At 34.6% G+C, this 23,938-nt stretch overlaps 1 long non-coding RNA gene across 1 annotated transcript; it reads right to left on the bottom strand.

The window, feature by feature from the left end:
* Window positions 1-17,985: 17,985 nt before the first annotated feature.
* LOC149987841 (uncharacterized) lies at window positions 17,986-20,153 on the bottom strand. Its single transcript, XR_016506326.1, has 2 exons — window positions 19,615-20,153; window positions 17,986-19,397 (listed from the first exon to the last, which is right to left on the bottom strand). It is a non-coding gene; the product is annotated as an uncharacterized LOC149987841 (long non-coding RNA).
* Between the last annotated feature and the right edge of the window lie 3,785 nt (window positions 20,154-23,938).

The following is a 23,938-nucleotide window of genomic DNA, read 5'->3' as shown; positions in this document are numbered from 1 at the left end:
ATCATAAATAATAGAACTTCACACCTCAAACTCCCTCTTCTTTCCTTCATCTATTATTGCTTGGTCATGAATAGTATTGCATTTTCTTTTTTTTTACAATCATTAACTAAACCTTCTTCTATGGACTTATCAATCAAGAACAAAAAAAGCATATCTTCTAGTATTTCATCCATTGCTTGCAAGAAGAACTCAATTTTCTTTATATCCAATAAATATTTCTTTGAAGATAAAAGTTAAGAGAATTTTCTCTCAAACTCTCTAAGCAACTAATTCGGAGCAATAGACCTCCATAATTATTCCTCAATCCACTCCAAAAATAACCTTTTAGTGATTCTATTAAAATCTTAATCATAAATTTATTTCTCAACTTTCTTTTAAAATCACTCTAAGCTTTTGAATCATCTCCATATAAATTCCTCACCTTCTTTCTAATTTCAAAAATATATGTCAACTCAAAACTAGGAATATAGCAAGACTTGAAGACTTGATGTATCTTCATTTCTCCTATATATGTTTGAAGAAACTTGGTGATGTTCCTCCCATTAAATCTCCCATGCTTTTTGATCATGCCTTGCAATGTATTAACCACCTTCTTTTTATTTGCTTATATCTTTTATTATCTCTCTTTAAACATATTCAAAGCCAAGAGCAAATTATTAGCACTTGTTCTTCTAATGCCACTTACACCAGACCCTTTAAAATCACCTATCATCTTCAAATAACAAAAATCTCTCAGTTCTTCTTTTTAATTCTTAAACTCTTCTTCATACTCTAAGCTTGTACCTTAGCTCCATAATTCCTTTGTGCTCTACTTGTATTCCTAATTATTCCGAAAATGCTCTTAATAGAAGCATCAAATTTATGTCAAAAGAACAAGCTTCTTCAGGAGAATATGGGGTCTTCAATTACAAGTGGATAATAAGAAGCACAATGTTATCTAAATGAATCTAAATATTAAAAAAAAATAGCTCAAAGGTTGAGAAAAAAATTTAGATTAATTTTTTTCTTGTGCCAAGATGCATCCAACTCCTAATTGTAATATCAAATTCAAACCTCTTTTTTCTAAAATACCTATAATTTACTTATTATTAATCCAATCTAGATAAAATTTAGCTCATTGAATTTAATTAAAATCATAAATTTTAAATTATTAAATTTAATAAATAAAATTTAAAAAAATAAAAGCCAAATCAAAGAAAATAATTTTGAATATTTGCTACAACTATTGCCTTCAAAATCCTCATCTATAAATTAGCATGGATCTCCCTTATCATAATTCTTCTTTTTGTATGCTAAAGCTCATTGAAAAGCTAACAATAAGATTTAGCTTCTTTTAAAATTTTAAATCAAAAAAAAATAAAAAAATAAAAAAAATAGTACAAAAACCTCCAAACTAGTCTTGAATCATACTGCCCTAAAAACTCCAGTGACCTCTTTCCCTCCACCTTCTACAAACTTAAATAGATCTTCTTCGTTACAACTTATCTTTTTGTAAGCTAGTGCCTTTTGAAAAGCTAACAACAATATCTAGCTTTCCTCAAAATATCAAATAAAATAAATAAATAAATAAATAAATGGCATAAAAAATCTCAAATCAATCTTCAATCACATTGTCCCAAAATTTCAGCAACCTCCTTCCTACAAACTTGCATGAATCTCCCTTGTCATACCTTGTCTTCTTGCATATTAAGACTTATTGAAAAGCTAACAATAAAATCTAGCTTTCTTTCAAATCTCAATACAAAAAATAAAAATTAAATAAGTGGCATCAAAAACCCCAAGACTAATATTAAAACTTGCTACTTCAAAATTCTAGCAACTCCCTTTGATACACTTCGATCCTAGAAAAAAAGAAAAAAATAAAAATAAATAAATAAATAAATAATCCCACTTGATGTCAAACCTCCTATCATAATCTTCTTCCAATACTCGCTTTGAAGTACTATACGGTTGGATATCTATCCTAAAAGATAATATCCTTAAAGCTTGAATAATCCATTCAAGCTAATAATCTCTTATTCTAAATTTTATTCAAATTTAGAAATATATTATTATTATATTTCTTACTTTCTACAAGTAAAGTTAATTATCCTCTAAATATTTTTGATGCACTTAAATTAAGTGCATCATGACACCATTGTCATATTACAATACAACAATTAGGTGAAGAAGAAGAAAAGTGTTATATTATAGAAGAGCTTAATTAAAAATATGTATTAATAAAATATAGATAAATAATATGTAGATAATAAAATCTATTATTATAAAAAATATCTTTTATAAAAATAGATTCTATTTATTTTATAGATCTATAAATAAAGTAAAATAAGATAGATTAAAAAAATAAAAGATATATACATATATAGAAAAGAATTAGGAGTTGATTTTAGCAAAAATTACCTAAAAAAGGCAAGAATTGATACCCAAAGAGGATTGATTGCCAACCATGGTCAAAATCAGTTCTTAAGGTATAAAACCAAGTACCTACAATAATTCTAGGGATTTTTTATAAATAAGAGAATAAAATTTGGAGGCAAACTTGAAGAAAGATTTTTGAATATATGTTTTGTATCATTTAGGTTAATATTGAGATTTTGAAAGATTTTGAAAGATTTTCAAAGTTAATGATACATTTGATGGATTTAGATTTTAAAAAATAAAAAATAAATTTACAAATTTTAGGATTTTATAAATTTTATAGTAAAAATACTAATAAAAATTTGATAATTTGTTTTTATGCTTGTTGTAAATGTGTATGAGAAATTTGAGATCAATCAAGCTGATAGATTAAAGCATATGAAGATTATGGTCTTAAAAATTTGAGATTTAGAGTTGACAAGCAATTCCAAGATCTAACAATATCTGCTAATTGGATTAAAGTAAAATTTGATAAAAGCACTTAAGACTTGAATACCTATACAAAATCCACTTTTTAGAGCAATTGACCAGTTTAGCAAACAAAAATTAGTGGTGAAAGATCAACATTCAAGTCAAAGAGGGGGGGCAGCCAATGACTAAGAGGTTTTTAAAATTTGTGTGATTATTAATTGCTTATTGATTGAAGTCTAAATAAATTTTTAATTAAGATCTATAATTAAATTAATATTTATTGAGCTTTTACATAGCTATAATAATTTATTTTATTTTTTTAGATTTTTTTTATAATTATTTAAAATTTAAGATTTTATTAAGATTTTATTTATGATTAGAGCTTAGAATTTGCTTAGAATTTTCTTAGAATTGGATTATGATTTGTTTAAAAATTTGATAGGATTTGATAAGGATTTAGGATTTTATTGGAATTTGAATTAAGATTAAGATTTAGGATTTGATTAAGATTTGGCTTAGAATTATGATTTACTTAAGATTTGATTGGAGTTTGATCTAGGATTAAGATTTAGGATTTTCTTAAGATTTGATTAGGATTTATTTAAGATTTGATTAAGATGTTTTTAGGATTTGATTAGGATATGTTTGAAATTTGATTAAAGTTTGTTTAGAATTTGATTCAGATTTTTTTAGAATTTAGAATTTCATTAGGATTTGGTTGGAATTGATAAAAAAAAATATTAAAATTTGTTGAATATTTCATTAAAAAAATAATTCTTGATATTTATTTAATTTTTTTATTATATATATATATATATATATATATACATACATATTATTGAGATTAATTTATGATTTCTTTATATATATATATATATATATATTTAATTTCTTTAGACTTCTTTTGAATTTAATTAAAGATTTATTAGTATTTTTATAATTTAATTGAAGTTTATTTAGGATTCTATTAGAGTTGTTATAATCATCTTGTTGCAAGTTCCATTATTCTTTCCATATCTAAGTGTCCAATCATTCTCAAGCAAACTTTACGTAATACAATACTAGAGTTTATAAAGATCCATCTTAGATTTCATGTACCTTTTCTTGAGTCATATAAGATAGTGAATATCTTGAGAAGAAGAAAAATATCACTTCTTCTTATAGAAGTGGATAATAATAAAGAATTCAAAGTAAAGGAGTCTTAAATTCAAAAGGATATAAAATAGGTTGGAATATTTAATTCATTGGCACAAATATGATATTAGTGAATATATAAAGAAGCAAACTAAAAATCTTACAAATACAATAAAAAAAAAGTTGATGCTTTTTATTTACAATATCTATCAAAACAAAAATGAAGAATAGTAAATTTTTTCTATAAAAGAAATGCAATTCATGAAAGATTGCATTTACTTTCTATCTTTGTTTGTAGTTTATATATATTTGTAGCACTAAAAAGATGGAGAATTAAGAACTAATAGATTTAACTCAAGAACTATCATTTTTAGACCGATCAAATAAGATATTATAATTATTATAGCCTTCAAGATAATATAATCAAAATAAAGACTCTCAAGAATGACAAATTATTCTTTAAACAAATGGAGAGATATAACACATATGGTATTACAACTTTAGTAGAGACTTTTGATATTTGACGATTTTATTAGAAGCAAAAATGATTTCTAATGGTCTTAAAAATATTTTATTTGAAAAGAGTTAAAAAGGACTTAACAATAATCAAACAACAAGGTAGTTTTATCGTGAAATGGAACATTATTAATCGATGAAACGACCTATCAACCACCTTCAAAGAAAACAAAGATTATTCTATGTAGCAAATACAATTTGTTCCATCTTGGATTTTTTCAATATTTGATAACTACTCTTTGTAGAACTTGTCTCTAAAAAGGAAGATAATATCATAGATATATATATTTATTTAAATAATAAATATTAAATATAAGATAAATATAGATATATTTAATATTATCTAATAGCAAAGCTTCTTAGAAGCTTCACAGATGTATGTAGAATAGATATTAATTCGTTTTTGAAAGATATTAGTAAAATATATTAATAGTCCATATAATAAGAAATTCAGGAGGACGGATGAGTGATTTAGTTATTAAAAGCAGTTAATTACAAAATTACGGTTAGAATCTGGAGAATCAGGAAAAAGTATATAGGAGTTGTAGAAGTTAATTAAGGTGCCATCGCTGTGACAGTTGTGAGCCGGGGTAAGCTTGGTGCTACCTCTTTTTTTTTATTTGTTATTTTCTTTGAATAAGAAGATTGTGTTAGGGACATAGTTCTTAGAACCTTCTAGAGATAAGTTTCTAGAACCTTTTAGAAGCAAGTCTCTAAAACCTTCTAGAAGCTTCCTAGTGGGTAGAAGTTGCTTTAGAAATCTTCCTAAACATGAGTATATATTGGAATCGAAGCTGAAGAGTTCTTTAGTCTCAACAACACATCTCTTGGAGCTCTAGCTCACCTCTCTAGTGTTGTTCTTGTATTCATCTGATTAATCTTGTTCTTGCCAGTTCTTCTTTAACTTCTTGTTAGATCTCGAGTCTGTATTTCTATGTCCGTGACAATTTGTCGAGACTTCACTCACCTCAGATATCAGAGCTAGTTTCTTCCTCGTTAGAGTGTGGATTACTCCTCTACTTGGAAGTGTACTAGCATTTTAGAGGTGCGGATTACCCTCCTCTAAACTGATACTTCTTTTGTTACAATATTGGAGTCTTATTCTTCTTAGAAAGAGTGGATTACCCCTTTTCTTGAAGCTCTTAAGGTATTTTAGAGGTTGCGGAGTACCCTCCTCTAAACCAATATTGATTTCTTGTAGAGTCATTTCTGTCCTTCTCTTAGAATGGTCGGAGGCCAAAACATTAGTATGACGGAAAGTTCAGAGTCCAAGTTAGATGCTATCATGAATGCCCTCGCTACGTTATCGCAAAGAACTGCAGAGATTGAAGGAGTCATGGCAAGGCTTCATAATGATGGAGCATCTGGGATGGTACAATCTAGGTTGCACCAGCCTCAAACTTCTACACTTGGAGAAGCAACTTTGCCTCAGGTTCGACAAGCACTGCTGGTTCTATAACATAAAGAGTCCCGAGTTAGCCTTCCAGACAAGTTTGATGGTATGCGTTCCAAGTTTCGAGGATTCGTTAACCAAATCAGGTTGATAATAGTTTTACAACTCGAACGCTATCCAACGGAGGAGACACGTGTTGGGCTTGTTGGAACCTTATTTACAAGGCAAGCTCTATCATAGTTTGCTCCTTTGTTTGAGAAACGATCATCCATACTAAACAACTTTGAAACCTTTTTGGATGCATTTGTGGAAGCATTTGGTAAACACGACAAGATTCAATGGGCTACAACAAAGATCCGATCACTCCAACAAGAGATGCGCTCTACATCAGTCTATGCATCGAACTTCAGGCAATTAGCATGCAACATCAATTGGGATGAAGAAGCATTGATGAGTCAATTCTATTGGGATTTAAGGGACGATGTGAAGGATTTGCTGTTAACTCTTTCTGATCCACAAACGCTCAATGAAGCTATTACCCAAGCTGTGAAGTACGATAATCACCTATTCCAACGTCGCCAAGACCAACGTCCAAGACAACATATGATTCATCACACCCCAACTATGTCGACAAGCAGCGTGAATTCACATTTAGAGGTAGAAGACATGCAAATTGATGTGGTACGTGTCAAATCCCTTACTCTAGAAAAAAAAAAAAAAAAAAAAAAACAGCGCATGGAGGAATGTCTATGCTTATATTGTGGTGAAGAAGGCCACAAAGTTGGAAATTGCCCCAAGAAGCAAAATCGACATATTGTCAGGACTAGAGGTACGTTTGTTCAGAAAAACGAGGATGCCCAGCCACAATAGGAACCGTGCAGCTGGACAGTGAAATATCGCAACAACAACCAGGTTCCTTTCTTTCCGCTCAACCTGCCCTTTGCTTTATATTCCTTTGCTTATTGGCCCCCAAAAACTGAGAACCTTAGCATTATTAAATTCAAGAGCATCTGCTTGTTTCTTAGATGAAGAATTTGTGAAGCGTCATAAGATCCCTTTAGTACAAAAATCCAAACCTGTTCATGTTGAGGTCATAGATGGACGACCTTTATTGTCTGGTAGTGTCACCTATGAATCAAAAGCTATAGAAGTGACGTTTAAGGGCCATAGTAGTCATATTATTTTCAATATTATTAGAACCCCATTAAATCCTGTTATTCTTGGTCTTTCCTAGTTGGAAAAGCATAACCCATCCATAAATTGGAAGTTGCGCAAGATGATCTTTCCCACAAAACCACCTAAGAATAAGCCTAGTAGAAAACTCTGAATAGAGAAATCCTTATTCATTGAAGCAAGAACGTTTATAAGATCGTCCAAGGAAGGCACACCGTTTATCATTTATGCGGCTCCAACTACCGGGGAGAAGATCTCGACAACAAGTATACCTGAGCAATATAAGGATTTTAAAGATGTGTTTCAAAAGAAGAATGCCGACATGCTACTGGAACACCGACCATATGATTGCGCCATAAACTTACAAGAAGGAGCACAACCACCTTTTGGCCCAATCTACAATCTATTGTAGATGGAGTTGACAGAGTTGCAAAAGTACATCGACAAGAATCTAGCCAAGAACTTCATCCGTCATTCAAAATCGTCAACTGGAGCACCCATCTTATTTGTGAAGAAGAAAGATGGCTCATTGTGGATGTGCATGGACTATCGAGGCCTCAACAAGATAACAAAGAAGAATCGTTACTCGTTACCCTTGATTTCTGGTCTCTTAGAACAACTTGGACATACAAGGATCTTTACAAAAATTGATCTAAAGGGAGCTTACAACCTCGTACGAATCAAGGAAGGAGTTGAATGGAAGACAGCGTTTCGTACAAGGTATGGCCATTTTGAGTATAATGTCATGCCCTTTGGTCTTATCAATGCTCCAGCGGTCTTTCAACATATGATGAATGATATTTTCCGAGAGCACCTTGACAATTTTGTTGTCATCTATTTGGATGATATTTTGATATTTTCCAAAAACGAGGAAGAGCATGAAAAGCATGTTCGTTTGGTCTTGGAAAAACTACGTGAGCGAGGACTATATGCCAAGTTGGAGAAGTGTTTATTTCACCAAATAGAGATGGAGTTTTTTGGGTTTGTTGCGACTACGGAAGGCTTGAAGATGGACTCCAAGAAGGTAGAAGTAATCGTGTCCTGGGAGGTTTCAAAGACGGTTAGAGACGTACAATGCTTTCTTGGCTTTATCAACTTCTATCGGATCTTCATCAAGAATTACTCTCAAGTTGCTGCTCCTCTCACTCGGTTGACATGTAAAGATAAGCTGGAATGGAACCTCTAGCGGAGAAGGCGTTTCAAGACTTGAAGACCGCATTTACTACGGCTCCAATCTTGGTACATCTAGACTTTACAAAGGCCTTTTATTTAGAAACTGATGCTTCGGATTTTGCTTTGGGAGCTGTACTTTCATAAATGGGAGAAGACAAGAAGCTCTATCTGGTTGCATTCTATTCTCAAAAGTTCTCTGCTGCTGAAATCCATTATGAGATCTACAATAAGGAACTTCTTGCTATAGTGGATTCTTTCCAAGAATGGCATCACTTTCTTGAAAGAGCTGTACACCCAATGACTGTATACACAAATCATAAGAATTTGGAGTATTTCATGTCGGCTCGAGTTTTAAATCGACATCAAGTTTGGTGGAGTATGTTATTATCTAGATTCGATTTTTTTATTATTTATCGACCTGGAAAGCAGCAAGGACTATCTGATGCCTTATCGAGGAGATCGTATCTTCTACCAAAGACTAGAGAAGTAGCATTTGATCAACAATGTACGACGTTGTTGAAGCTAGAGCAATTTCGACTTTGCGCTACTATTGTGCAAATTGATGCTGACTTCCTGAATCAGGTACGTGCCGTAACCATTGAAGATTCAGTAGCCATTGATATCAAACAGCGTGCTAATGACGACAAGTTCAAGGTGGAAGAAGATCTTTTATACTTTGAAGAGCGGTTGTATATCCCAAAAGGACTAACACGACTCCAAGTTCTTCAATCTTGCCACAATTTTCTAGCTGCGGGATATTTTGGATTGAATAAGACCTTGGAGCTTATTTCTCGAGATTTTTGGTGGCTCCAAATGTGGAAGGATGTGAAAGATTTTGTCCTCTCCTACGACATCTGTTCAAGATCGAAGAATCCTCGACATCGCCCTTATGGACTCCTACAGCCATTGTCGATTCCACGTCGACCATGGTCTTCAATTTCCATGGACTTCATCACGGACCTGCCATCATCGAACTCATTTGACAACATTTTTGTCGTGGTAGATTGGCTTACAAAGATGGCACACTTTGTCCCTTGCAAGAAGACATCGTCTAGTGAAGTCACAGTAAGGCTCTTTCTCGATAATGTGTATCAATATCATGGACTACCAGTTGATATCATATCAGATTGAGGAACCCAGTTCGTATCAAAGTTTTGGAGATCTCTCTTTGAGATACTCAAGGTGGATATCAAGCTTTCTTCGGCTTTTCATCCTCAAACTGAAGGCCAAATGGAACGGGTGAACTAAGACTTGGAATAATACTTACGATGCAACATCAACTATCAGGAAGACGATTGGACCACATATCTACCGCTAGCCGAGTTTGCATATAACAACACCCTCCATGCGTCGATTCAATACACACCATTCTTTTCCAATTATGGGTATCATCTGAAGCTTGATTTATTGAGTCTCTCAACAAATAACAATCCAGCAGCTGAAGGATTTGAGAAACAACTATCAAAGCTTCAAAATATGTTGAAGCTTCAATTACAATCTGCTCAAGAATCCTACAAGGCGTCTGCAGATAGATTTCGAAATCAAGCACCTACTTTCAAAATTGGAGATAAAGCATGGCTTCTTCGACGAAATATCAAGACCAAGCAACCATGTGATAAGTTGGACTATCGAAGATTGGGACCATTTATCATCCAGAAGCAAATCAATCCAGTGGCGTACCGTGTGGAATTATTGGCTTCTATGAAGGTATATCCAGTCTTTCATGTTTCTCTGTTGGAGCCTTATCGAGAGTCGTCTTTTCCTAGAAGAGTGCAATGTCCGCCACCTAGTATTGAGATCGAGAACCACGAGGAATATGAGATTGAAAAGGTGTTGTATTCACGGCGAAGGTGGAACAAGTTGGAGTATCTTGTTCATTGGTGCGGCTACGACATTAATGAGCGAACGTGGGAGCCAGCTGAAAATCTCGCCAATACACTGCAAAAGATATAAGAGTTTCATCAACAACATCATCATAAACCTAAGCCGGTTCGATGATAGCTTCTTTCTGAAGCTTGCTCACCCAAGAATATAAGAAAGGGAGAGAGCACGACCAAAATTCTTAGTTGATGTAGTTATTTTCTCCAAGATTAAATAGAATTTTTTCAGTAGCCATAGTTTGATCTTCTGATATGGATAGCCAAGAGATAGATACTATGCTAGTCAGATTATCGCAACCAACTAGCTCACAAAGGCGACCGCAAGATGAAGAACTGCCTACACCACGACGACGACGGAGGATACCAAATAACCGATCATTGGTGATTGTATTTGAGTTCAAGCCTGCTTATAATGGTCAGCTAGAAGACGTGTTTGCAGGACAATTTCACAATGAGGACACGGAAGTTCATGCTTGGTCAGAAGTCAAAGGCGTAGGCTACTACTATTGGCTTCAAGGGCCAATGAACCACTTGCCTCGTGAACAACAGTTGGAGTTCATAGCAGACGTTATACGACAGATCTTCATTTTCTTGCGTTGGTATTAATTAATAACAACATTGCTTCTCAGAGACCTCGAAGCTAAAGGAGGGGGTGATGTTAGAGACATAGTCCTTAGAACCTTTTAGAGACAAGTTTCTAGAACGTTCTAGAAGCAAGTCTCTGGAACCTTCTAGAAGCTTCCTATTTGGTAGAAGTTGCTTGAGAAGCTTCTTAAATAGGAGTATATATTGGAATCGAGGCTGAAGAGTTCTTCAGTCTCGACAACACATCTCTTGGAGCTCTAGCTCACCTCTCTGGTATTGTATTCATCTGATTAATCTAATTCTTGCCAGTTCTTCTTGAACTTCTTGTTAGATCTCGAGTTTGTATTTATGTGTCCATGACAGTTCTTCTTGAACTTCTTGTTAGATCTCAAGTCTGTATTTCTGTGTCCGTGACACTTACTTAGAGAGGAGCAAGAACGTAATCTTAAAAAGAAGCATCGACAGAATTGGATTAAACCATGGTTGCAAGCTTGTCGGTACATCCGAACATATCAAGAATCAGACAGACTGTTAATTCTGCAGTCATATGTACCTTTAGAAAAACTGCAAAGATTACTTGCGGGAAATTTTGTTAACATTCTAGTAGAAATCTTGATGCCGTTAACTGAAAGAGAATGAGGTGTAGAAGAATTTGGTATTCCATTGGATATTTTTCTATTAAGGGGTATTGCTGAAATGAGCAATAGTGGCTCTTCAGATTGGGACAAATTGGTCGCCAATAAAGATAACTATATTGTATTTCAAAATCTGACTTGGAACGAATTAGTGGATAGTTATCCACGGATGTTAGAAACAGGGGCCAATTCTAATACCAATATTCAGAGGCCAGTTAATGTCACCCCATTGCAAGCTATACCACCAAATGTGACAACAGAGTATGTTCCATATTTTCCGTATGAACAATAAGCGTTAACTACGGCAGAGAAATAATACCAATAATGTCAGCTCTAAAAAATTCCAATGAAACCTTGTTATTGAATTTGACGAAGAAAATAGAGGAAATGGCCGTCAATATGGCCAAAGATAAGGAGAAGAGGCAAAAGCCTACCAATACTAGGACCAATATATGGTGCAGTAATTGTAAGGGCCATGGTCATTCTGTAATAGAATGTCCTTCATCCTCACAAATAATGGGCCATATTATGTGATTGAAGGATTTTCCAATTGATCTGTTGAATTGGAGGATTTCATGGATCATAGATTCAATACCCGCATTAATGGGAACCGATTACGGTTATATCATATATAAAATCTGGGACGAGTTTTTAATTTCTTGAGGAAGTCACGTCGAATGTACTTAGGATAGACCTAATTAAGTGCATTAGGGTGTAGAGGTGGCTGAAAGGATAATTAGTAATTACTAATGTGTCAGATGGGACGGAGGTGAGAAACGGACAATATAGGTAACATGTTGTCGTTATCACCACTAGGTAAAAGAATAGGAGTAAAGCACCTATTTACGGTCATTCTCAGATGTTGCATTCTGTTATTGTTTCTTTTCGGTGTTACAATTTCGGGTGATATCGGAGCAGACCCAAAGAATTGAAGAGCAAGAACGGATCATCTAGGCAAATGCGGAATCCAAGCTGCTATTGGAGTGAAAAATTGGAGAACAACAGGAAGCTTGGGACAAAGAAAGAGAAGGTATGGTGGAGATCCACAGGCAAGAACTATTCCGGGCTCGCAGTCATTCAATTTTGGAACTGGAAAAAGCAAAGGGTCAATTGGTAATGGAACGAGAAAAGGTCGAGTTATTGACACAAGAGAAATTGGTATTGAGTGATCAATACAGATATGAAACGGAGCAGTTAAGGGCTGAAATTGATGCCTTGAACATCAAGGTGACAAAATTAGCAGAAGATTTAGTCAATATTGGTCAAGCATAAGTATCAACATTGCCAGTTCCCGAAGTTCCAGAAGAGAGGAGTCACTTTCAGTACCAGTTGGAATTGAGAGATGCCCAGATCTTGAAATTGGAAGCTCAAGTCCATGAACTGGGCGAGTACAATGAAGACCTTTCAACTCAATTGAAATAGGAGCCGATGGAAAGATTGGAGGAGGACAAAGATTTACAATTGGAACTGGAATCAGTGGAACCAATAACAAATACTGCGGCAATTGATTGATAGATAGGCCAGAGGAATCGCAATTTTTGTAGAATTTTGTTAGATAATTTTTAGATAGGTATCAATTGAGTGTTTGTGAGGATGCTACATAGATAGGAATGGAGCTATGTAGAATAGATATTAATTTATTTTTGAAAGATATTGGTAAAATATATTAATAGTCTATATAATAAGAAATTCAAGAGGACAGATCGGTGGTTTAGTTATTAAAAGTGGTTAATTACAAAATTACGATTAGAATTTGGAGAATCAGGGAAAAGTATATAGGAGTTGTAGAAGTTAATTAAGGTGCCATCGCTGTGATAGTTGTGAGCCGGGGTAAGCTTGGTGCTACCTCTTTTCTTTTATTTGTTATTTTCTTTGAATAAGAAGATTGAGAGTTTCTGAATATTGTAAAGTGAATTATGGAATGGAAATGTGATTGGTATTATTTGAGAAGAAGAAAGATTGAATGTTGAAATCTGATTGTAGTTTAGCAAAGACAATGAGTTTGTGTTTGTGTGAAACACCGTAATGTGAATGGCAGTTCTGTGTGAAGAATTCCAGTGATTAGAATGAGGGTAATTGTGTGCTGAAAGCTGTGAGGGCACAGTATTACAGTTGGAGATTATGAGGGTGAATATATTGGTTGAAATAGCAGTTATTGGTATGACTAAATTGTTGTAAGGAAGAGACCGATTAGGTAAAGGAGGAGTTTATAGTTTCCTTGTGTGTTCAGATATTGGAAATAGAGACGATACATTCAGGAGGTAATTGATTGTGTGACCTTAACTTGAACGCTTAAGCAACTAGTCATTTCTCGTGTTCGAATCTCCCTATACGAGTTTATTCCCATTAGATTAATTTGGAATAAGTAAAATGAGCAATCACAATGTATATATGATTTTATATATATTTATAGTTAATTGGTAGGTTAAAACTTAGTCAACAAGTTAGCCATGTGTTATATGTATAAATAGCTTGTCATATAAGTTAAAAATATGGCATATATATAGAAAACTTATCTTGCAAGTTAAGTCACATGTCTTAAAAATTAAATGCATATTAGAGGTTCTATAGGATGTTATCACATAGCTCTTAATTGGATAGTATATATGGAAGCAAGGGTGAAGCATTTTTTACTCTTGTCAATACCTTTTTAATCTTTAATTTTATTTCAAAACTTTTTAGTCTTCTTGTCTTTGGCAATAGCCATTCCAATTTAATATATTATCATCTTTGAGTGACTTTTTAGTCTTTTTAAGTGACATAAGAATGTATTGAGATTTATTTTTTTTGAAATCTATGTCCTTGGTAATGCAAGGAGACATAATCAATTCTATTTAACTCAAATATAAAGTTTTATCCATCAATTCAACAAAACCAATTACTAAAAAATACTTACTTAATGGTTTTATTTTAAATTATGCTTAATTTTTTATTAAAAAAAAATGAAGCAAATCTACATTGCAAAAGAAATAATTGCCATTGAAGCATGCTACTTGAAGGACTATTTAATTGTAGCCAAATTTATCAATGATAAGTTCACCTCTTCTTTTTTTTTATTTTAATTATCTATTGGAAATGCAGAATTATCTTTTTAAGATAACTCAAGTATTTTGATTCCAACAGTCATTGAGATATACTTGTTCCTACTTGAATTATCTTAAAAAGACTTCTATAATAATATTCATATGTTGCTTTGGAAATTACCAAAAACTTAGGCAAAGTGCTTGTGGTAGATTTGAAATCTAATATCTTTGTAAAATCTTAAGTATATGTTGATTTAAACACAAATTATAGATAGAAGATTGAAATTAAAATAGAAGATTGCATAATACATATTTTAATTACTGTTATAGTTGATTGTATATATCTTTCTATTGGATGCATATTTTTCCTTGATGCTCAATACAAAGTCAAAAATTACCTATATAGACTTGAAGCACTTTAATTAAAATCTATTAAAAATTAGCACAAAAAAAAAAGCAATAAGGATCCTAAATGCAATAAAATTGAGTAACATATAATATACTAAGATAGAGGCTCTTTTCCTAAGAGATCTCACATAAATAAAGAAGGATTTATTATAGTTGAAAGAAGCAATTGAGAGTTAACTAGGACTTTATCATAGCCCCAAATTTCCTTGATTTCCTTACTTCTTTAAGAATTTTAGTTCCACAAGGTACAAGAATCTTAAAACCCTCCTCAAACCAATCAGACCATGCTAGCTTCATTTGTCTCTATGATGTTGGATATAACTTCTTCACATATCTTATAATAACAAAAATGCTTTTAAGAATTCTAGCCTATCAACAAGTTCTTTCAACAATCTATGCAACTTCAATTTATTAGTACTTCTCTAATATTAATCTATAAAGACTCAATTCCAATCTATGGATCCTAATCAAATAACAATTATTCTCCTTCACCTTAGAATTCTAATTCAGTCAATCTTAAAGTAGCTTGTTGGATCCCTTATAAAAATGGCATCCAAATTAAGCATGGTGGCATCACCATTGAAGCCCTATTTTCCTTCTTCCAAGCAGGTATTAGATTGATTTCATTTCTTTTAAATATTGGCCACCACATTGACCATGATATAACTTCCTTGGAATCATCCAATATAAGAAGAGATTTCTTAGTATCTCCAAGTTTTTTTTCCAAAATAAACTTAACTCAAACAGATTTATCAAAACCCTCTATTGACTTGAGCAATCAATTATACCACATCAATTTCAAAGTCTACCTCATTTCTAATAAACTAATGAATTAAGTATTTAGATTCAATTTGATTTACTTACGGTTGGATAATATTGAATGCCTTAAGCTTTGCTGATCTCCAAAATCAAACTCTAAAGTATCTTCTTTTCTTTGTAGCAAAAGCTATAACAAAAGATTTGTAAAGATACTAGAAAAAATCCTTTTTACATCTTAGTATCCTTTTTTTTATAAAATCAAGTCAATCTTATTAGTAACAAGGCAACTTCTTCCATCAAAACATTGATTATTTTTTATGATTCTAAAATCAATAACATTCAATGTGTGAAGACTAAATAATTGATATAAGATAGATCATATTTAAAGCTATCTCTATAACATAGATAATGGTCTTAAAATAATCATGCTCTAAAAATACAAGCTCTAAAGTAATTAGATATGTGAGCTTGATAAGATATTTTAATCTTATTATAGACAATGGTTGGTAGAGGCTACCTTTGACTATAATATTGATGGCACAAAAGATCTAAAAAAGAGAGGCGTTTACACCTTAGTCCATAGAAAACTCCTCCCACTAGCCATTGATTCAAAGACAATCCTAAAAAGCTATACTATATGGTTCAGACTTAGTAATCTATTAGAAGAGGATCTAAGTATGTTGAATCTCTATGCACCAAATTAACCAAATGAATGAAATTTATTATAGTAAGAATTGACCTTGTAATTACCACAAGCCTATAGATTAGTAGTAATTTCAACATGGTTAAATGCCACCAAGATATAATAATTTTTTGTAGCCAATTATAAACAAATAGAGAAAAACTAGCTTGGAATCAATTCAAACAAGCCTTCTACTTAATTGATTAATTTAGTTCTAATGATAAACTCCAATTCATATGAAATAAGTACTAAATGGACCGCTATCACATACTAAGATATTTAGACAAATACTACATCTTTGGAAGGTTGTGTATCAATTTTTGTGATATTGTACAAAATTAAATCATTCTTGAAGATAGTATAATCTTCAACCACTTGCAAGTCCAAATAGATCTATCTATTACTAATAAAAGTTTTTGCAAAGATACTTACAAGATGAACACAAGTTATTTAGAGGTCCAAAAGTCAAAAAAGAAATAATTAGAATTTGATCAAAAGAGAGGTAAATTACATTGATTTTTTTCTCAACTCTAGCACTTCACCAAATGATATGAAAAATTCTACATCCAAAAGGCAAAAGACAACCATTGCTAAAATTAAAAAAAATAAAGATTAGCTCTTCTTTGGATTCAAAATTTTTTTAAGATGATTCAAACTACATAGATAAATAATAATGAGAAGAAGAATGTAGAGCCTTATTAATAATAATAGAAGATTGCAAGTTGGTCAAGCAATAGATACAAGCTCAAGTACAATAGAAATCCACTTCAAACAAAATAAGTATTGAATTTTTTAAAACTATCTAAAAGCAACCAATCTAAGGTCTCTTATCCAAACTATGTAATATGAATGGAGACCTTAAGGTAGAAAACCAAGCCTTTACAACTGAATACATGTCATATTTTTTAAAATTGTATAAAGCAATTTTCAAAGTTCCATAATCTACTACCGCAAAGTTAGTAATACTTACAATTGTCTTCACCAATATAGCACCACTAATGATTTATTTGCTATAACTCTCACTAATAACTACTAAGCTTTATTAAACAACATATAAAATGACCAAGGAAAAAATCCTTGGATTGGATGAAATAGCTCTTAATTTTTTCATAATCTACTAGAAAACCTTAGTAAAAGATTATTTGTAAATAATTATAAGAATATTAAAAATAAAATAAAATAAAATAAAATGAAAGAAGTGACCAAGGATTTAATCACCTTCATTCACAAAGAAGGTATAAGAAATTTACTTGGAAATTGATATTCCATCACTCTTCTTAATGTGATATATAAAATATACGCTAATGCACTTCAATTTAGGCTGCAAAACAACTTTAGAGGATTAATTAGCCACAATGAAAGTATATTTGTTCTAAATTATTTTATTTTGGATAAAATCATGCTAACATATGAAATTGTGACATGAGCTAAGAAGTCCAAACAAGATGTAATTTTCTTGAAGCTTGATTTTTTTCAAAATATAGAATAAAGTTAATTGATACTTCTTCCTCAATATTATGTCTACAATGGATTTTTTCCAAACTTTTATTGATATAGTGTGTTTGATACTATTAGGAGCAAAGGCCATGATTAATGTCAATGGCCAAGCTATCACATCCTTTTCAATTCAATATAGAGTTTGTCAAGGGTGTTCTTTGGCATTCTACTTATTTCTACTTATAAGAAAGGCCTTCAATGGCAAAATGCAAGAAGGTCTATAATAAGGACTAATTCATCAAATCCAAAAACCGAGTACAAGCTTATAACAACTCACTCTTTAATATGCAAATGATACTTCTTTCATTGTAAAAGTTAAGAAGTGTTTTATTTCCAACTTGATCAAAATATTAGATACATTCAACATAGCATCAAGGCTTATTATCAATCAGGCCAAATCTAGTACATATTGGGTGAGAAGAACAGGCCCCCTCTTACATTCAATACAAATTTATGAATGGACATGGATAGAAGAAGGATACTTAGCTAAACTTCTAGGAATTCCTTTTGAACTAGGAGTTTCCACCAAAGACATTGATAAGTTCTTCCTTACTCAAGTGAAAGAAAAAAAAAAAAAAAAAAAAAAAAAACACTCACCTACTAGAACTTTGTCAAGTTATCTTTAGAAGACACCTAGTTGTCAACCAAGTACTCATGTCAACCCTATGGTATTTCATTGGTGTTTGGGCAGGCTCTAAGAGAGTTGTCAAACAAGTTAAAAGCCTTCTTAGCAACTACCTATGGACAGGGCATGAACAAAGGACCAGTACCCAAGTGGCATGGAATATCTGCGTCCGGAAGAAAAAACTAAGAGTCTCAGCCTCACGGATCTTGATAGCACCATGACAGCTCTCCTTAGCAAATGGTCGATCAAAGCTTTCGAACTGGGTCACTCTAACTTACAACAGTTCCTCAAATACAGACTTGCTTGCTACCAACCGAAGAAGGGAGGCTGCTGGGCAGCCCATCCACAGTGTCCCGTGCTCCGCAAATACCAAAGCTTCCCTGGCTCTAAAGTTGGGAACCAGGTCACAAAGGTTCCACTTTCAAAGTGGTATCAACTGTCAAACTCTTGCACAGCCCCAAATTCACGAGCATACAACCTGCATTCTCCAAAGCCCTGGCGATAGAGCTTTTCAACACAAGGCTACACACAGTTCGCGACTGTTGGTGTGACACCATATCCAGCCCACTTCCCTGCCAAGTCGCACAAACACGCTTCCGTCTCCGAGACAAAGAATCTCCAAGGTGGGAGACCATTTATTCCGCATTGACAGACCATTCTGGGGGCATCCTTCACCAAGAAGTTAGTTCCTTAGGCCGCTTCGATTGGCTGGGTTTGTTCCCATCAACCCAGAGCCACACCCTTGCTCTTGTCGTCCCAGCCGAAATTTTTTACCATGTAACAGGGAATTCACCATGCCGATTACAGATCTCCCGTCTGACCTCTACCTAATCACAGTAGCGACCCAAACACTAGCTGAAATCCTAGATATACAGCTTTGGCTTACTTCTCAGCAAGCCTCATAGTAGGTTCAACGTGCAGTCAATCCCAAGAAAGCAACAATCACCGGCACAATCCGAATTATCCGAGTACTGGAAATAATAAAAAGAGTGCGACAATACCAAACACTATTATTATGGGCCGATAGCAGACCTCCACTTCGATCCAAAACGATTCGAGTGGCCCGGCAATCACCTCCTACTCGCCTACATCACCAAAATCATGCGAGAGTGTTTGTGCAATACCAACACACCAGTCGACCTCCATACGACTAAGTAGAAAGAACAAATCTCCCCCGACACCAAGTTCGACAAGAAGATAAAAAAGCATAAAAAAAGAACCCAGAAGGAAGCTGTATTCATATGGAGAAACTACCACAAAGCGATTGCAGTCAACATATAGAGAGGCAGAATCGGGACTAACATCAACACAGTGTGCTCCTTCTGTCCCGGATATGCCAAAACCATTATGCATAGATAGGAGTACCCCCGTGCAAATCAAATCTAGCAATGGTGTGCAAACTTGATACATGTTCTGCAAAGTAAGCCAGCGGAACCACCCACACGAACTTGAATAGCGTGAAACCATTGTGTATTCTCCAAAAATCTGCCTAAAAAATTTGGCAATGTAAAATTAATTTGGACCCTCCTCAGGAGCATTGCGATTTGGGAGTTGTGAATCGAACGTAATGCAATGGTTTTCAAGGCCGAGGACTGGCCTTATGAACAAATGGCGGAAAGAATATGGCATAGCCTTCAGGATTATGGTCGCATCGAGTGGAAGGGGCTGACCCTCACTTTGATGAAAGGCAAAGAGGTAGTCGATTTCTGGTTTGAATCTTTTGATAACTTGTGGGGAAATAATAGAATTTTATGTTCTGGAACAGGCAGTTCTTTGCGTTGGTTACCATTTAGAAATAGCTCACCGAATCTTATCCAGTGATCCCATCTAGCTGGGTTGTACCATATATCTCGTTTGAGTCACCAGTCCAGTCCAGCTAGGCGGGGGGTTTTAAATTCTATTTTGCCTGGTTTTGCACCGGTTACTCCCTGCAATGAATTATTTTTTATTTGTGTAAAAAAAAATTAAAAAATTAAAAAAGTGTTCGATCCAATAGATATCAATCATTTAAACTTCAATCTGTTTGGAATATACCTGTAGAAAGTAAAAGGTCGTGGAATCTTGTGTGACGAAAAAGTTTCAACGCGTGTAACAATGTCGTAGGAATTCACAACAGTAAAAATCGTTACACCCACGTTGATTGAGAGGGAGGTGGACACAGTGTGTCACATATTAGCGGACATGTAGTTCAGTGAGGAGATATTTCTGAAAAATACGGTTGATAATTTTGAATCATGAATTAATTAGAGCAAATGTATTTAAGGAGTTTTTCTTGATGGTTCAGTGGTCTGTCAAACCTTCGTGAAATCCAGACCAGAACTTGTCCAAGATGACATGACATGCCAGACTTTCCAATCGAATAATCACCCCGTACAATTTGTAAGTACAGTAGTGGATGAATCTGCTTCATAATCTGAAGCGAGAAGTGTTAGAATTTGCATGCTAGGTCTTTCACAGATTGCATCTTCGTGCATACTTTGCAACAGTGTTTGTACGAACATGACGAATCCATTGCTTTAATGTGTTTCATCAAGCACACTGTTTCAAAATTACGTTGTAAATAAGATAGTACGTAGCAGCACCTCCAACACTCGCAAACATAGGCCAACATGACTCATCAATTCATTGTCTTCAGCCTCCAGAAAAACAGCTTCGGAAGTTTCTTCTGGAAATTCGTTTTGTCCAGTTCTGTGCGTTATCTGTTTCAATTTAATCAGCATTTGTTACAATAACAAAACCCTGTGAAGCCTACTGCATTCTTCAGTGTGTCAGAACGAGTGGAACATATCACCGCTCAACCATATGGCCAAGCCGAAGGGCAGTTTTCAAATCTAAGCCTTCGCCTGCAAGAACAGAGTACCTTTGAATTTCATTTTGATACTGCCAAAATGCAATGCACTGGCTGAGTCGAGTGATTGAAATATCGATTCGACGAGTTGCTTCAGCGTTGATAATTGTCCAGGGACAAGAAAGTACGATCGCCCACATGCACGTAGAACAGAAGTAAACTGTAAGGGTTGAGGGAATTTCTCTCCAGTTTGCAGACAGACTCTACATCAGTCTTGAAACAGGATCAGTTCAAACTGCGTGACTGCAATGTGACTGAAATGTGACTGATGCTTCTATTAGTTCGTGCACCGAATTCCTTTGGATTGCGTCATGATTAAGTCTAAAACGAAACTGTCCGACAAGAGCTTCAAACGGAACAAAGTCAATGACTTCTGTTCACAGATATTTTTGTTGACCAGGATTCGCTATGGAGGTTCTTCCAGGGACAGATGAGTTCACGTGCAGAAGTGTAACCGTTGGGTTCACGAGGTAAAGATAGCTGACCCTTCTAAATCATTTGCAATAAGTTCTCGCAGATACTCTTGCCAAAATAACAGAAAACTAAATATTCCTGAGATCCCCCACAAGCGACACTTTGAGCGTGAACATAAATTCCACAAAGAACAAGATCCGCTCGAAGTCAGGGGCACGTCTGTGAAGAGTGATTGCAGCACATCTAATAATCGACAGAATCTATCGCTGACAGCTATACACACACCAGTAAACTCTATGTTTGGTTCTGCTGACGAAGATCACTGAAAGATCCAGTCCAACCATTTCTTAGAGAGTAAGAGAACATGACACCAGAAGTGTAGGGCACGAATCTTTCAAAACACATAATTCACAACCTGGCATGCAAGGTCGACACAGGTTTCAGGTTCACGGGTATACTGCGTAATGAACCAGAGGGAAACATCTTAAAGTCGTTTTAGATCAAATCCCTGACTGCATGGTCGCATTTCCAGGACAGAACGAGTGGAGAACATTTCAAAGAAACTTACTCTGTACCAAAGTGCAGCCGCATGCGCTTTACATGACATATCAATACATTAGTAGACATGAACGTGATAGACATTTATGTGTGCGTGTATATATATGAAACACATGCAGCGGAAGGTACTGCGAACTGGACATTTTATTTCTGCCCTGGTTGGCACCCTTCATACAGTATCAACAAATACTTGCATCACAATTGCATCTAATGCTTACCTTGAAGGTGATATAACAGAATGGTGATGAAGTAGATGGCAAAGCACACAAAAGATGTTGTGATTTAACTAAGCGCTGCTAAAACAAATGTCAAAATGACATCATCAGAAACCAGGAAATGAGATCTTTTTACGATGATAACATCTCAGAACACCAGCTCGCTTTAAAAACCCCACAAATGGAAACATCCACCAACGAGTGGAATATTCCAGGGTTGACAGAACAGTTCTTCCATAGAACAATCACTGAAAAGAATGACTGCTAACATGGCAATCCATGTAAAGAGGGGACACACGTAAAGGATGTGTTCAGAAACCACAAGCTACTAAATCCATCTCCACAGAATCTGGGTAAGAGAGTATTTGCTGAATAGTTTCCAGAGGAACTTGTTCGTGTTAAGAGGGACAAAATACTTCATAACTTCATAGAGATGATATAATAGCAGATAATAACTTTCAAGAGCAAGTACATTAATTCAATGTAGACCGCAGTGATCCTAGCTTATAACCCATTGAGTCCTCGTTGAGTCCCGAGGTGTACTAAGGCACACTGTAGAGGTATCAAGTCAAGCGGCCATTATTGGACTGAAAGAGATGTACTAGCACTTTCAAGAGCAAGGGACTGGAGAGGCTCAGGTTGCAGGGATATTGATACCGACAAAGACGTGCGCATAAGAGAGGCCAGCGTCACTTTGAGTATCAATCACGATCGCAAGGTCTTTCACGAAGATTATACCTGAAGTCTGAATGTCGTGTACAGATTGGCTGAGGTTGAAGTGGCAATACAAACTCTCGTCATCGTGCCGCATCACTAGAATCCGAAGGCATAGGTATCTCTTAAGAACAGGTAAGCATACTTCCACGGTTTGTATGGGAGATGACGCAGAATCTTCCTACTCATATTAACTGTCAATTCGAAACTCACATCGAGTAACAAGTACTGTAGAGAACTCGGGGTTCATCATATGCCATTGTTACCTTTAACTAGTTGGTCGCAGATGTTTATCTAGCATTTACAGAGCTGTTTCCTTTCGTCTGATTTGATACACTACGATCGATATAGATCAACGTAACAATACCTTAAACACAGTGCTGCTAGAGTTGCGGACTTATGCACAGCTAGACTCTCAAATACAGGTTATCAAGCTGGTATATATAACTTATCCTCATCTACCGTTACTGCGAAGGACACAGTTCGGATACGACAAATCCTGTCTTTTGTAACATCTCCAATAATGTCATTCAAGTAGGTGCACTCTTAATTAACGTTAGTTAATATTCCTATTGAAATGAAGGTTCCAAAGATTGGAAGATAAGTGAAATGTGATTGGGGTCAGCAGTTGGAGTTGATCGGATACTATTGTTTAGAGAAGTAGAAAAGCAATAATTTCAGGGACATGGATAGCAGATACAGTTGGTGATCGCCTTCCGCACTTTCCATTGACATTATCTTAAAACCACTAGCCCTTTCAAAAGAAATAAGGTTTTACGTGCACTAAAATCTCTCTCTCTCTCTCTCTCTCTCTCTCTCTCTCTCAACGTATACAGGAAATGAAATTGAACACCGACAATCCCTGCTTAGCACAGAA

The sequence above is a fragment of the Physcomitrium patens genome, chromosome 14 (genome assembly GCF_059467195.1).
Source record: "Physcomitrium patens ecotype Gransden chromosome 14, ASM5946719v1, whole genome shotgun sequence".
NCBI lineage: Eukaryota > Viridiplantae > Streptophyta > Bryopsida > Funariales > Funariaceae > Physcomitrium > Physcomitrium patens.
Note: the sequence above shows the minus strand (reverse complement) of the source record. Positions and strands in the feature narration are given on the sequence as shown.